Raw genomic sequence first — 12,942 nt, forward strand, 5'->3', positions numbered from 1 at the left:
GTTGAAGTAGTTAAGAATTCTTATCAAAATCTTTCCTCTATAGAAAGCCCTTCTTTTCCTCCCCTCCTTGTACTTTCAGTAAAGCTTTTCTCAGAGCAGGGAACGAGTTCAAACTTTTCCCAGTTATTGGCCCAAGCACTATAGCACACTTCTAATATATATATTTTTTATTTTGGTAGTGTTGTAAGGCCAGTCCCAGGTCTAAAAAACAAAAAAACAAAAACCAAAAAAACCTTGCAAGTCATATACAGGAGGGAATGGAGAAATGTTTTTACTTTCATTTCACAGATATGCCCTTTTCAAATATTCTTATACATTATAGTGGTGGAGAGGGGAGAGTGTGTCGAAAGATTTAATTCATCTATGTTTTCAGTAATAGTACCCTCTGGTGTCTCCAGCTGAGCTATGCATTTGGTGAGCTGCTAGGTAAAGCAGCTAAACTACCGACAGCATAGAGCTCGGCAACTAGCAGACGTTCTCCCATTTCTCAATCTTTAGCTTCTGAAGAAATTCATTTGTCTTTTGTGTATCTGTACCAGTTTCAGCCTTATTATCATTTGTGACGTGAGTGCCTGAACACTAGAAATATCTACCAATTAAATGTAAAACTGCCTGTACAAATTATGATAGTAAAAATGCTTGGAATTGAGAAAGTACTTTTAACTTCTCATATCATTTGCATATGCACTATAATATTTGTAGGTCACAGTACTGTTCCCCTACCCCTATGATGGCTCATGAATCTTTGTTGTTGCTTTTAAAGAGAGAAGCAGAATGATTTCACTTGGGATAAAGACAAATGAATTCTTAACTAAGACTTTTGCTTTAAGCAGTCTCTATCCCTTTGAGGTTTATGTTATCTTTTAATTTCCCTTAACATCTTTATTTTTTTATGTCTTGGAGAGTGACAACTTCTTAGCTTTATCTTAGACATTGTGCTGAGCATTTTAGGTGAATTACCTTATTTAAATATCACTATAATATTTTGAGGTGGACAAGGTTATTATCCCCAATTTTAGATGAAGGAACTGTAGCTTTTTAGGACAGCTCTGTCCAAAAAAATATGTAATGCAAGCCACACATGTAATTTGAAATTTTCTAAAAATATTAAAAATACACAGTTGAAATTAATTTAATAATATATTTGTTGAACCAATGAGTCAATATATTATTTCATCATGTAACTGATATGCAATGATAATGGTATATTATGTTATATTATATATTATATTATATTATATTATATTATATTATGTTATATTATGTTATATTATATATTGAACCAGGGTCTTGCTCTGTTGCCTAGGCTAGAGTATATTGCCACAATCATAGCTCACTGCAGCCTTCGAGTCCTGGGCCTAAGTGATGCTCCCATCTCAGCCTCCTGAGTAGCAGGGACTACAGGTGTGCACTGCCACACCTGGTGAATTTTTTATTTTTAGTATAGATGAGGTCTCACTATGTTGCCCAAGCTGGTCTGTAACTCCTGAGATCAAGCAATCCTGCTGCCTTGGTCCTCCAAAGTGTTGGGATTACAGGCCTGAACCATGGCACCTGACCAATATATTTTACATACGTGTGTGTGTGTGTGTGTGTGTGTGTGTTTATGTGATATACCTTCAAAATTGGGTGTGCACTTTACACTCGAAGCATATGTCAACTAGGGCAAGCCACATTTCATGTGCTCAGTAGCCACATGTGGGTAGTGGTTATCTTATCGGACAATACAGGTCTAGAGATTAATTTCTTCACAGCCAGACAGCTAGAACACAGCAGAGCCAGGACTCCAAATTTGGTCAAAAATCAAAGGTTTTTTCTTAACTACTGAGCATCACTCCCTCCTACTGATTGCAATTATTGCTGATGGTTTAATGTTAAACATTAAAAATATCATGGAGAATGGGTTTTATCCAGTCTTTCTGTTTCATTCCCATACACCAATCTACTTTCCCAATAGCAATGATGATCTATTGATTATAACATGTCTGTGCAATGAATAGTGCAATTTGTGATGTAAAACACAAAAAAAAGAATGGAATTTAGTGCAAAATAACTGTCACATGATAAATACAAATTACTCTGTTGTCATCTATCTGCATGACATGTACACTCCTTCTCTGAACAGAGACTATATGGAAAGACAGATCACAATGAGATGACAGATTGCTTGATAAGGGATGTTTCATGCAAGGTGAATTGAAATAACAATATTTGATTGGCTTCATCAATCTCATATCAAGCGTGATTTTGTCAGAGAAATGAAAACGTACATGAATAGGTGTTGCCAATGCTCATCTCTCTGAGTCTTCTTTCACCAGGATTCTATGGCTGATCAATCCTTTTTCACATGGGCATGTTATTTCTTGGTTTTAATCAATTCTTACAGGCCTGAGAAACATCCTTACTCACTGATGTTTTTGAAAACTCTTCTTTGATCCATTATATAATCAGAATGGCTTTATAGTTTATCCCTCAGAGAATAGGCATATTTCCATGTTTATGGGGTATATATTACCATAATTTCCCTTTTATGATCATAGCAGAACCCTGGTCTAGGTTCCTAATGGGAACACTGAAGAAACAAAATGCAATAAATATCACAGTTCCTTCCTGACACCTCATCCAAAAACCAGATTCCCACAGTGCCCTTTTTGCTTTTGAGGACTTTTGTTAGTCATAAAATTTTTGATGCAATGCACATTCTGAAAATGTGTCACTACACAATCTGAAGACCATATGCTAAGGGGCAACACAATGGACTGGACGTAACATGGGTTGGAATTTCCTGTGTATTTTATAGCTATAATACCTTGGGCATTTTTACCGAGTCTCTGTTTTCTCATTTGTTAAGGGAAACATGAAGTTAATAATACCTACCTCATAGAATGGTTTGGAGGATTAATAGGACAATTTATATAATGCAGATGGTACATTAAAAACATTCAGTAATGGGGAGTCCTTCTGTCTGTAGTCAGAAAAGCGTCTTCATCAGTCCTTTTAAAGTTAGAATGCCTAGAGCTTTTTGCCAGGTGCCTTTTGGTTATTCCGTTGCTCATTGGTGCCACCATCAGACAGAACACAGGAGAAAAGAAAAGGGGGGAAATTTTTCATTATTTTCAGATGTGGATTTCTGTCAGTCTTCAACAGACTCAATTTCTTAGGTAATTTTCTGGATTACTTAGTTCAACTAGTAGAGTCTCCTTGGTCTGTAAGTAATGTTTCTAATCTATTCAGATCATTTCCTATTGGACTGTAAACCTAAAACTAAATGCTCTGCTCCATATTATATATAGAAGAATTCAGATTAACTATAAAGTAACCATGTAGCTGAATTTATGAGTTATAGACCCCGAATAGAAATCTAGAGTCTGTTACTCTTTAACATCATGGTCTTGTGCAAATCACCTGTCCTCTGTGAATTTCAGTTTCAGGAATTGCAAAATGGAATAATAATATTAACCTCATAAGTCTGTCATGATGATAACTTTAAATACTTTAAACGGTGACAAAATAGTTCTCTTCTCCTGCCTAGGGATTAAATGGAAATCTTCAGAAATCAATTAATTGGCATCTAATATGGATGTTATGAATAATTCTTAGTATTTGAAAGCACTCCCATAGCATGCCTGTGCCACACTGTCCCTGGATCAATCAGTGATTTTATTTGCATTGAGTTCTTGCCATCTCCCATGACACAGTCTCATCCCGTAGTGCAGTCCCCAAGAGTCAGAGCTGTAACCATTTAGCAGCTTCTGATTTCCCCTCTCAGACATTTCCTAGCTCCCAAGAAGAGTACAATGCATGTGCTGGATACTGTGAATAATGGAGGGACAGTTACAGAAGGAGCAAAATGTAATAGTGAAGTGTCTCCTCATACCTGTGCAAGTAAACATTTCTCTGTTTTCTTTCATGCAGACCTGCACTGAGCTGTGGTGCTGATGTTTCTCTTAGTAGTATGGCTTTCGGTATAAAAATATGCAAAAAAGTGACGTGAGGAATATTTGAACTAAGGTTTTAACCTTCAAAATATCAGGAATGGGAAAGGAGGAAGCTAAGAAGAAGAGAAGGATATACTGGGGAAACAAGTCATAAGGATTTGCCTTTCAGTTAAAAAACTTTCCCTGAAGAAGCTATTAGAGAAAAGCAACTTATTATAATTCTGAAAATTTTTCCTTCTTGATGTTTTATCTCTATGCAGATATCATCTCCTCTTCCATTCAGTAGACAAAAAAAAAAAAATGGATACTGTGTTATTGGTGCTCTAAAACATTCTCTACTTTTTCTCCTTTTATTTCAGGAAAAAGAGCCACCTCCTTTCAAAAAATTGCACAGCACCAGAAAGATAAGTTTTTCTACAGGATAAGCATGGAAAGTGGATTTTCCCCATAAAATCGTACACCTTTCTGGAGAGAGGAATTTAGAAAATTCACCTGGTTCATTCTCTGGCGTCTGGGTAAATTTAAGGAGTTGTTCCTTGAAACAAGAATAAGAGTTGACCAGCTGGGGTGGTTTTGATGTTGTTACTACTGGTTTTTTAATCACATGCCAGGAACGGGGGAATTGGCCCCTACTTCCTTATACCCATGACCCTTCGAAGGCATAAACCAGCCACATATCTCCTGGTAGCTTTAGTGGTCCTTGGGGACCTGGCACCCAGATGCCCACCCAGCCGTCGCCTATCAGGCAGCCAGAGCTCGCTGGCAAGCACCAGGCATGAGGCTCCGGGCTGGTTTCCTCCCTCTCTTGCCCCCTTTCCTACCTTGGAAAAGCGCCGTCCATGCCCGCGACGCTGCCTGGTCTCTGGCAGCAATGCCACCTGACTCACTCCTACTTGCTCTCTGGGGTAGCCAAATGCTAGGTCGCTAGAACTTCTCCTTCCCTCCTTCACACACACACACACACACACACACACACACACACACCCCTTCGCTGCTGTCAGAGGATTAATCTGGTAAGGCGATTGAAGTACCAGACCCCGCTCACAGTTGAGTATGACACATGCAAACAGCCTCTCAGCTCCAACTGTGACTTTGCCAGGCTCCTGCCCCTACTTCCCCTAGTCTGCCTTAAGTATCCTTTGTATGAGAAAATGGTGCTGTAGGATGCTTGTTCTCTAGCTGGAGTCAGGGCAGCCAGCGGGATCACAAGAAAAACACACAAGAAAAATCAAACTTCTCTGAGAAAATGTGAATGAGTGAAACTTAAAGGGAAGCCTAAGAGAACAGTGAGCAGAGGACCGAGGAGAACATTGCATGCCCTGGGTTTTGCTCAGGAAAGCTAGCAGCCCGAAAGCGGCGCGTTTTCTTCAGCAGCGGGTCCCGCACGCGAGAGTGCTGCCAGCACGCTTTCTGCCTCCTTCTCCAGGAGGCGAGCGGTAACTTCCTAAGCTTACCTCCATCTCTCCCCCGCCCTTCTTGCTGGTTCTCCGTCAGCGGGGAGGGGCCGCCCCCGGATCGATGGGGGATGTGAGGCGCAGGGAGTGGGGACCAGAGGGGGGTACTCAGCAGTTGGTGCTGCGCCATCCCTTCCCAGCAGGAGGCCCGGACACTGGTTTACTTCTCTCCCCACGCCTTCCCCTGGTTCACCCCCCTTCCTTCCCCTTTCTCCCCCTCTGTTAAGTCCCTCCCCCTCGCCATTCAAAAGGGCTGGCTCGGCACTGGCTCCTTGCAGTCGGCGAACTGTCGGGGCGGGAGGAGCCGTGAGCAGTAGCTGCACTCAGCTGCCCGCGCGGCAAAGCGGAAGGCAAGCCAAACAGAGTGCGCAGAGTGGCAGTGCCAGCGGCGACACAGGCAGCGCAGGCAGCCCGGGCTGCCTGAATAGCCTCAGAAACAACCTCAGCGACTCCGGCTGCTCTGCGGACTGCGAGCTGTGGCGGTAGAGCCCGCTACAGCAGTCGCAGTCTCCGTGGAGCGGGCGGAAGCCTTTTTTCTCTCTTTCGTTTACCTCTTCATTCTACTCTAAAGGCATCGTTATTAGGTAAGTAACTGGACTGGGTACCTGTACAGGGTGCTGTCAGGGAGGCGTGAGCTCCACACTTAGTGCGCGGACACTGCCCGCTGCCTGTCCCTGAGGTCTGAACTATGACAACGGGGTGGTTTTAAAGACGCTTCTGCTATTCTCCCTTCCCCCTTCTCTTCCCGGGAGGTAAGAGAAAGAGCAAACCCCGGAGGTGAGCGCAGGGAGAATATCTTTTTGCACTACCACAGCTGCGCTTGGTTACTTTGGGAAAACTCTCACTTTTGTCAGAAATGTGTCGGCGCATGAATTTCCCCGACATTGGCTGTGCAAAAAGGTCTCTCCCTTTAATGGGTACAGCCAGCTTCAGCGAGGCTGAGGGAAACTCTAAGATTGGGGCGGGTGTTGACAAAAGAGCACGTCCCAGACTCCCAGACTCGCCCGACTGAGAGATTGGAGCTGAGGGGCGATGCCTCTAGCCGAGAAATTACCCCTGGCCTCGCTGCGCTCCTCTGGGGGCTCGGGTTTGGATCCCTGCCAGGCTGGCTCCAACCCTTGAGGGTACGACCCTTGGCGCAGAGCGGAGAGCCAGGAGCGCACAGGGTTCCCGGTGCTGTTTCTCTTGGCGCTCGCCTCCCCGCCCTTCCTTCCCGCCCTGTTTATGGGGCTGTACTCAAGCCAGCACCTGCTGGATGTGGAGATGGTAGGTGTGAGAAATACTGCCTATTTTTTTTAAATCAACTTATAATGTAGCCGAAGAACGGCATCATTTTCTCATTTAAAAAAGAAAAAAGACTTTTCTAAGAGTATTGCCAGACATAAAAGGGTTCCTCTTTCTCTAAAGAAATGACTTGTAATCCCTTAGCCAAATAAATAAATCAATAAACCGCCCACCTATCCCATAAATAGGTGGTGTTTTCTAAGAGAGAACCGAGAAACAGTTCACGTCCTCACAAAGGAATTCTTTTTCTTAAAGCGCGTAGCGATAAAACGGCTTTTTTTTTTCGAGAAAAGTAATGTACCTTTTAAAAGAGGTTCATCGGAAAATGTGACTTTTTAAAAAGCGAGTAGCCGCAAACGGGTACATTTTTTAGACTTTAGAAGAGCTGAGCGGCGGTCCGCCCGGGTTGCATCTGGGACTTGCATCTGAGCGCTTAGTCGCAAAGGGACTGAGGGGTAGGAGGAGAGGTCACTTTCTCAGAGTGTATAGCCAGAGCCGCTTCCTTGCCTCTCCCAAGGAAAGACTTTTAGAGCTTAACCGAAGATGGGCCGTTTTGCTTCACAATGATTTATTCCGCGTTCCTCTGCTTCAGCCGCCTGCGGCTTAGGGTGTGGGGCGCTAGGCTGCTCATGTTAAGCGCTTATGGGTGAGCCCTAGCCTCTCCGATGCAAAATGTGGGCTGGGGGCTGGGAATTGCTATTTGCGCCACTGCGGCACACACCCACAAAGCAAAAACCGTGGGGAAGAGGGGCTAGGACAAAAGAAAAAGAATTAAAGCTCAACAACAAACAAAATAAAAAATTTTAAAGTGTCCTTTTCTTGTGTGGAAACATCACAAAATGGGATTTAAACCCAGCCTAGGATCTGTTTGTACGAAGAAAAGTGTGTGGAAAAAACTGGTTGAAAATCCGGGTGGGGGGGGGCAGCAAAGATGGGGAGGAGGCGATGGTGTCATAGCAGTCGCCTGTGCGCTCTTAGCGCTGCAACCAGGAAACAACCTGAGGAGCATGCAGAGAATTCCGAACACTGAGCACAACACCTGAGAACATAGTGGTGCTTTGTGACTTAAAGCGACAGTCTTCTTAGGCCCCCTAAAAAGTAAAACAGGTGTGACTCAAAATAGAAAAGGAAACGGTACTTGCGGGCACCCGCGCAACTTGGTAAAGACTGACGGAATTCCACTTTTAATCTTGTTTGAAACAAACTCTCGCAATCCCGGCAGGAAATTCCAGCGCCAGGGCTGGCCTTTCCTCTGTAGGTCTGTGTGTGTGTGTGCGCGCGTGTGTGTGTGTCGCGGCGGGGGTGGGGGTGGGGAAGCAATTGGAAGCAAGTCGAAGTAATAGTGTATGTACACGTTTCCCCCTTTCTTGCCTTTGTCTGGTTCATTATAGAGAGAGCGCGGACCGTATGCGGGCGGTCTTGACGAAAGAACCGAGAGATGGATGCGCTAAGGTCTAAAGATACCTTTCTCCCTCGACTAAATTAAGAATTGCCGCGTGCAGTTCCCAAAAGCTGAGTCCCGCTGCAGCTGCCAGGGCGCCACACTCGCCAAGCGGCGAGGGAGCGCCTTTGCCTACCAGGCCGGAGAACCCTGTTCTTCAGTCGCCTTGGCAGGGGCAGCCCCTCCTTCTGGCAATGATGTCAGCTGCAGAGAGGCTTGGCCCGGCCGATGGGAAGCCGAGCGGCGAGTCCGACCCGCAAGCGCGAGCAGCCCTGCCCCGCGCGCTCCCTGCGCGCAGCCGCCCTCGAGTCCCTTCGGCCCTTCCTGGGTCCCGGCTCGCAGCCCCGCCTTCCAGTCTCTCGCTCCTCAGAGGCGCGCTAAGGCGCCTGAGGCGGGGGTGGCCACTGCTGGCGGCCCGCCGCCGGTTTTAAACCCGGGGTTCAAACCCAGATTTGGGGTCTTCCCTCCTCCATTTCCTCCTTTCCTCCGCGCCCCAGCTGTCTCCCTTTTTCAGCTTGCACCTTCACTATTCACAGTGAGTTTACTTATTTAGCAACATTTTAGAGGGCAAGTGTTCCAGATGCAATAAGAGTAGTAACTGGTGTTAAATTTCTGTTTTCTCTCCCCTCGGGTGACAAAAAGAAGGATATGAAGAACGGCCTCTTTAAAAAACCCCGTGGCTGCTGCTTCGCCTGTCACAGAGCAAGCTCTCTAGAAGGCGGGGAGGGTCATCCTTCCCACAAAATTGTGAGGTGGGGGAGGGTTTGTAACCTTAGGCGAAAGCGCAGGCTGGGGAATCCCCTTCACAGAAAGAAGAAACTGCAAATTGGAAGTTGCGGAAAGGCTCTATCCACTACTGCCATAGGGGAGAGACCACCATGCTCTTTATTTAGAGACCCGCGCTCCAAATTGGGATGATGCAGGAATAGGTTTCTTTAAGACGGAAGCCCGCCCCGGCTTCCCTTTTGAGCTTGCTCTTCCAGTCCTAAGGAGCAAGCCCCTGCTTTGCCAAATTTGAGGCTAATCTGTTTTCCTGATTGCGGACAATTCCTTCTTTAGGTTTGGTAGAAGGGCCGCAGAATGCAGTTGGAGGAGGTTGCACAGGGCAAGAGGGAGGGGCAGAGGCAGGGCGTGTAGAGGCAACTGGCGCCTGGAGCAGAATTACCTTCCAAAGGAAAAAACCTTCAAGGGATGTCGCAACAAACTGCTTACCTACTGTGTTTTGGTTTGGAGGCAGGTGAGAGATGTGGGCAAAGGGAGCAGGAGCAAAGAATTACTCTGTTTTGTAAAAGTAGGATTTTTCCCCCTTCCTTTTCTTCTTCCCTTTGATGAAAAGCTTCCCTTTCATGACGTATAGCTGGCAGTAAACTTAAAGTTGCTGTGCGTCTGAAATACAGGAATGGGAAAGAAACTCCGACCAAGCATAAAACACACTCATTTTCTAGAGCTCAGTCATTTGCTAAGGGTTGAAATAAACTGTGCACCCCCACTCCCTGCCCCTTTCCCCGGCTCCTTGGCCTTTTTGTCACCGGAATGGATTCTGAAGGACGCCCAGGTAATGCTGGGTTTCAGCAGCTGAAAGCCCTGGCAGAAGGGATTACAGGTTTCGCATTCTTCCTTCTCTTGGTATTCAAAACTTTGTATTTTTTGCGAGATAGAAATTCTTGATAGAGAGCTTCCAGACTGCTGGTGGCAGGGAAGAAATCTGGTTAAGAGATTCAGAAAGCAGAAAATTCTTTTTCTCTGCGCAAGCAGTCCACAACAGCCTTTAGCTAGGATTTATAAGATTCTTGGTGGAGCAAGGGGAGGCACATCGACAAGGAGAGTTTATATAAGCCACTGGCTTTGAGCTACATTGAAAAAATATGTATGGCAGCCACGTTTTTTTAGTGGGTAAGAAAATTATTCAGGGAATGAAATTTTGAAGGCTAATTCTCTCCAAGAATCTTGCTTCACATATTTTAAAGGAGGTGTCATCCCTGTATTTATTCACTGAAAAATCCACAAACTTTAATTAGTCTCCTACTGTGCCAGACAATGTGCTAGGCTCTAGGAATACAAAAGGGAGTATGACAAACATGGCATGGGCCTCTTTGAGCCATGACACTCTTATAGATCTAGGATACAATGTGATAAATGGCGTAATTGAGCATAATGGAGGGAGGAATTAATTTTTGTTAAGAGGTTGAGAAGAGGTTCATAAAGGAGAGAGACGTCTGTGGCTTTAAAAATAGTCATTCTTAGTCAGTGGCTGGCCAAGAAATATATCTGGAAGGTCATGACCTACACAGAATAAGTAAAGAAGGGCATGAGGGCTTGATGTCTTGTTACAAAGTTTAGAGGTATATGTGTGTTTCGTAGACCTAGAACATCTTTGAAGATTTTTTTCTAGCAAATTTGTTAAAGTAACAACAACAAAATAGCCTGAGAAAATTGGACAATAGATAGCACACAGTAGAAATATTATTGTTGTTTGCATTTAAATGAAGAATTGAATACATTGATGTATTACAGTAGAGAGTGGAGGCAAATATGTTAAGAAGATAATGTAGCATCCAGAAGAGAGGACTAATGAATGAATAGGGCCTAAAGCTAATCAGTATAACTAAGAAAGAAAAGAAGGCTCCTTTGGGGAATAAAATTTCTCTTTAGGCATCATCATCTATCCACTTAGATCTTTTACTCATCTCACTTTCCCCATCCAGCCTTCGAAAAATTCCCCATCTTCCATCTATTGAGTAAACTCTTTGTCCTGAGGAGACCCCCACTCCTTCAGCCACTTGCAAGCACATTCATCTTCACCTCACCCCATTTTCTACACACATCCCTGCATCATCTCTGAACCTTACATCATGTAACATTTTACCCACTTCAGCCTTCTTTCTACAACCAGTTAGAGCCTCTTAATCTTGTCTTTTTCCTCCCTTTAGGCACTAACAAATAGCTCTATCTCTCTTCTTTTTCCTCCTCTAAGTCAGCTATCCCCTGCCCCTTTCCCATGCATTAATTATCCTTCTAATTTGTCCACTCATTTCCCCCTTTTACATCCTCCTCCCCATTAGCCACCTTGGATTCTCCTATCTTTTCACTGACCTCAAAGAGGCTAAGGGGAAAGAAAAGCCACTCTACTTTAAACTTGCTTAGATTTGCCAAATTTTCGTCATCAAGGTTTCTTCCTTTCTGTGTCTTTTGCTGTTTTATTTCACACAAGACTTTTAGTGGAATTCCTTCAATTTGTTATATATTTTTATTATGCCTGCAAATGTCTGTTTTCCTTTGGTTGTGGCTAGGGATTCAAATATTTTACTTTGGGGAGTATTTCCAACCTTTCTGAATTTCTCACTGACACACTCCTGACACTGTTTCTCTGCATCCCATCCTTTCTGCTGTATTCTCTTCCCATGGGTAATTCCTTTTATATTTTCAGTGAAATTCTTTCTTATTTTTATTCCCTCCTCCCCCTACCTTTTTTCTTTTTGCTTTGTGGGATTGGTATAGTGGCTCAAGTTTAAATATTTTGAGAAGGCACCCCCCTCAGCAGACCCCCTCAGCCCACACACAGGATTTTAAGGCCTGTGTCAACATGTGTTCATGTCAACATACAGTTACCAATCTTCAGAGGCAAAGGAACCCGTTTGTTTTATTTTAACTGCACTCTTAGAAAATTCTTTTTCTGTGTGTATGGTAAAGATGCAATTCTCATATCGTTCTTCTCTCTACATTCAGTGGAATTGATTCAACATCGCTGGGAATTGGGAAGGGAAGAAAGAGTATGCTGTAAAAATACATTTTTCCTCAAAGACATATATACATATTACCTTTGGGAAAAATAAAATATTTTGGAACATTTAATTAGATTGACTTTATATTACAACATTCCAAATTACATGTCATTGTCTGAGCAGAGTTCTATTATTTGAAGACTTTATTGATCATTCCGTATCCAGAATGAAGAAAACTAGGTAAGATGTCTTGATGTTCCAAACTGGTTGCTATGTTCAAATTAATCATATTTGAAATGGTGTTATTTTTCAATAGAAGTTCTTCACAAGCGCATCATCTCTAAAATGTGGTTATCTTTTGTTAGGAGAAAACATCAAATGACCTATGTGTCATGGTCCCTTAAGATTTATTCTCTGTGCAAGGTTAATTGTAAAATAAAGGTTTATCAGATAGAGAAAACTATTTTAGGGTGAAACTGTCTTTTGATACTCAGTTACATCTGTGGAAAGACTGCATTCTCATTATCAAACAGCACCAAAACATGGGAAAAAGAGTATTTTTCAATTACTGTTTTGAATTTGAGGAGTAGCTTGCCAGAAATTATAAATGTACATGTTATCTTTTTGCAATCGAAAAATTCTCAACTTTTCAAGGATTTAAACTGCCCTTTTAATTGTCTCTAATGTGTTATGCACTGGATCAATATAATACATTTTAAGACAAAGAACATCAGTGGCTACAATTTTTATTTCCAGCCCAAATCTGAAAGAATGATTTTTGTACACCTAATCTGCTCATCTTGAACGTGTAGATTTGGGTAAATAGGAGGAAAGGAAAATGAAAGGAGAGAATAAATTCCGGAAGAATATATTTATCTGTTCAATAAAAACTGTTTTAATAATCTAATATAACTTTTAGCATGACAATGATAAAATTAATTTGCTGATGGATTTTAGTTAAACTAAAGGAAAATTCATTTCTTTTAAAAATCCTTAAGTGATTAGAGTGCAAATTGAGATTTTTAACTAATTATATAATTCAGTTTCTATCATCACATAAAATGAAATTAAAAGATTGTTTTCTGTCACCTTTATTTTGATTC

At 42.9% G+C, this 12,942-nt stretch overlaps 1 protein-coding gene across 1 annotated transcript in view; it reads left to right on the top strand.

Moving 5' to 3' along the window:
- Positions 1-5,602: 5,602 nt before the first annotated feature.
- Positions 5,603-12,942, top strand: part of PCDH11X (protocadherin 11 X-linked) — a 787,481-nt gene continuing 780,141 nt past the window's right edge. Inside the window, exon 1 of the mRNA XM_030807651.1 lies at positions 5,603-5,976. The gene's annotated coding sequence lies outside the window, so the exon portion shown is untranslated. The remainder of the gene's footprint in view (positions 5,977-12,942) is intronic.

Source organism: Nomascus leucogenys, chromosome X, assembly GCF_006542625.1.
Source record: "Nomascus leucogenys isolate Asia chromosome X, Asia_NLE_v1, whole genome shotgun sequence".
Classification (NCBI taxonomy): Eukaryota; Metazoa; Chordata; class Mammalia; order Primates; family Hylobatidae; genus Nomascus; species Nomascus leucogenys.